Here is a 4,118-nt window from a genome sequence, read left to right on the forward strand (position 1 = left end):
AGGGTGATAAAGATGTCTATAAACCTCTCAAGAAATCTCGCCACCTTAAAACTGTTCCAACTTTTGTTCCCTTCCACTTACTCATCTCTTCTAAATCTCCTGCGACATCTTCGCAAGATAAACCTTTATCTCCAATTCGCGAAAAAGCTGCCTCAGACTTCATTTCTTCAGCCGACCTTTCAATGATTGAAACCCCCCTTGTTGATCCTTCTGTGAATGAAACCTCTTCTCTTCCCATTGAGAATGTTTCTCAACCTTCTATCACTACCAGTTCTCTACCTAAGTCTCTTCCTCTTTCGAAAGAAACCGTGGAAGGGATAGATATTGAGTTTTATCTGAAGTCCTGGATGATGTCAAGAAGTCTTCTATTGATCCTATCAAGTCTAATGTTTGCGAAATTCTGAGCAAGCATTTAGGTTCTGACAGAGCTGCTTCGCAGATAGCTTTGGAAAAAGAATGCAATGCTCTTCGTCTCGAAAATCAAAAGCTTCAGAATGTTTTGCTGGATCGTGACAATCTTCGCAAGAAGAATGATGAATTGAGAGGTATGATTTTCTTATACGTGTCTTTTATTTGCCTTTTTAATGGTTTTATCCTTCCCATATTTAATTATCCTTGAAATCCCTCTTTCGCATGTTAAGCTTTAAACCAGAAATGAATAATGGAGAGATATCAATTTGAATCTGCTGTTGAAGAAGGCCGTGTTGATAAAGAAATCTTGATGGATCAATATAACCAATTAGATAACCTCTATTCATATTCTCTTGATCATATAAATAATCTTACCAATGAAAATACCCAATTAGTTCAAAGACAAGATTTATTAAGTAATGAAGTATCTCGCCTTTCTTATTCTTTAACTAAAGCTAATTTAGGGATGAAAACTTTATCATATGATAATAAAACCTTATCTCATGAGAAGCGAACTTATTTAAACAAGATGGCGATATTTTCGCAACAACTTAGTATTCTTCAAAAAGTATGTGATGACCAAGAGCAATCTCTTCGCTCTTTGAGAAATGAACTTAAAGAAGTAACAGAGTCATCTATCGCTGAAAGAGATACACTCATTCAAGGTAGAATAGCTTTAAGTGTAAAGGCGAATCAGCTTAAAGAATAATATTCCAAATTAGAAGAATCTTATTCTTCTCTTGCGAAGAAAAATGCCTTTCTTATTTCTAAAGAGAAAAATCTTCAATCTCGACTTAGAGGTTTAGTTGGAGATAAATTTGATGACGCAATGGACCGTTGGGAGAATAGTTGTCTGTCCTTGATTCAACACCTTATTTCGCAAAAGGAAGGTAGTCATAATAGTTTGACTGCCTTAATTATCTTTTCTTTGTCATATCTTTCTGAGTTCTTCATCTTAATGAAATTTTGTATTCTATCTTTCGCAGAGTCTGAGAAGAATATTCATTCTTCCATTTCTGTTTTGGAGCCTAAATATGCCAAAATTCGCAAAGAAAATGCATTACTCGTCTCTGCCCTTACTGGTTCTCGCGACCGAGCAGAAAGAAGACTTGATTATCTTGCTTATTTTAAGGATATTCAAGATAGGAATCATCAGAGAGCACTTCTTCGTCAAGTTCATCTTCGGGCTGAAGTCCTTGTAAATGACATTTTATTGTCCAAATCTCTTCCTCCTACATCAATTGAACCTTTAGAAGTAGATGATGATGAAGTTCCTCGTCCTGCTGATAGTGATTATGATTATGAAAGCGGTGCAGAGGATAATTTCTTGGAAGATGAAAAAGAAATTCCTTCTAAAGAAGCATCTGCTGGTGTTAATCAAAATGAAAAAGAAATTTCTCCTGAAGAAGTAATTGCTGGCGTTAATCAAGATGCTAGTCAAGGCGAAGATCAGAACCGAAATGAAGGAGAAGCTTGCGATAATGAGAATATTGGCGAAGAATTTCTGTTATCTCCTGCTACTAGAATTAATACTGAAGCTTGAGCTCCTTATCTAGCTTTGTCTTCTTGAACTGTCTTATTTTTATCACTTTTGCGAGTTACATTTTTCAACCAACTCTGGAATCAAGTTTTCCTTTTAATATTTTGTTGATGAGAAAGATAATGCTTCTTGTGTATTGATTCCCGTACTTGCCTCTCATTATCTTTCTTGCAAAAAATAATCTGTTACGAATACTTATAAATATTTTGTTTTATCATGTGGTCTTATTTTGCCTTCCTAATTAAAGGTCTTATTATGCCACCTCTTGTCATTGCGACAAAATCGCAGGACGTCCTTGCACTCTCATGCAAAAACCCATTGATCTTGCCTTAACTTTTTCTTTTGTATTATGGCCTCTTCAGGAATGTTGCGACAATATGACAGGCCTAAATATTCTTGCGAAAATAAATCCCCATGACATTGCCGTCTTGCGACGAAATCGCAGGACGTCTTCGCACTTTCATGCGAAAACCCATTGATCTCATCTTATCTTTTTCTTTTGTATTATTGCCTCTTCAGGATTGTTGCACAAATATGACAAGCCTTAATATTCTTACGAATAGAAAGCCTCATGACATTTGTGTCTTAAGATACTTATCAGCTCCCTAATGGAGGTTGCCGCCCTTATCTTCCCCGTGGTTGCCCCTTCAAGGAGGCGTACTTATACCATACAAGGTTAGCTCCTCCCATCCAGTCTTAACAACAACCAGTTGTTTTCGCAGCCTCTTATCCCTTTTACCTATAGGGTTTATGGTTACGAGACTGCACCCTAAGTGGGGTTTTCTTCGGGCCGAGTGCAGTATAAGCCAAGACTTGTCAAGAATGGCAAGGTACGCTTCAAACGTCCCTGACACTCTTGACTCAGATCTGCACTCCTTGGGAGAGTCCTTATTACCTTAGTCGCCCAACCCAAGTCATATGCTTAAGCTGAGAATCCAAGGTGCCTCTTCCGGATGGGCTTTATTGACCCCAAATCTCCATGACTCAGGTTCCGGTGGCGGTGTAGTCTTTCCCTGAGCCATGCAACAGGTACCCCCTAATATGACGTACTTTAGGTCTTACATTTTCCTCTTGCGAAATTTTATTCGCGAACTAGGGTGTACGCCATAGAGGTTCACCCCTTTCTTTTATGTCATTATTTTGTGATTATCTCTGCGAAAATTTCGCACATCATGATCTTGTTTTGATATTATGTAGTTACAGGAAATCCTACGCTACACCCCTCATATGATTTCATTATTAATCAACTCATTTTTAGGTTTACACTCTTAATTTTATTGATCAATCTTTGAATGTTCTTACAAGAAAAGATAAAGAAATCAAGAATCACCTGTGCTTTAGACTTTCTCTCTCCTATTTACTTGTTTCTTACTCAAAAAAGATCTCTCCCTTTTCTTTACAACTTGAACGACTATTTATAGGGAAATACATAGTGGATGACAACTAATCTGTCCTTTATTTTCGGGTATGATCTGCGACATTCTCGCAACCTTACAAATATTAATTTCGCAAGCTCTCTAATTTTCGCAGGACTATCACATCTTTCTCGTGATCTTAGCTGACGTCATTTATTATATTCTTCCTGAAATTGTTCTGCGACGCTGTTGTATTGTGTTGTTGATAATTTCCCTGAAATACTGTCGTTGCGAGATTTTGATCCTACACTTATCAGTGCACGGGCTACCATGTGGACGACCGTCTATTACTGAGAATTTTGGTATTTTTGTTGGACTTTTGTGCAATGTTTTTTATTTTTAGAAGAGTTTGATCTTGAGTGAAACTCTCAATTTCGCATGAATGAGCAAGTTGGGATTTTGCTCACACGTCCAATATTTCAAAAAATTTAAAATAATGATATTTTAATATTTATTGGTGAAAACGCCTGACGGTCATTGGACCATTTGATTTGTAGGCTTTTTGGAGAATTGAGCAATATTTGAAGAAATGTGGAAAACTAAGAGTTTGCACGAATGTGGGAGTCAAGAGTTGTGGAATAATAATAAAATAAAAGAAATGGAGAGGCGTGGGACCAACTACAGCCGCGACATGGCCGGTCGGCCGGTGGACCCGGTCCCATGCGCTTTTTTTTTCTCTCCCTATGTTGCATAGCTATCCATATATCCTCATTTGTTCATATTTTTGGGTGCTCGTTCATGCATTATTACTA

This window comes from Papaver somniferum, chromosome 1 (genome assembly GCF_003573695.1).
Source record: "Papaver somniferum cultivar HN1 chromosome 1, ASM357369v1, whole genome shotgun sequence".
Lineage (NCBI taxonomy): Eukaryota > Viridiplantae > Streptophyta > Magnoliopsida > Ranunculales > Papaveraceae > Papaver > Papaver somniferum.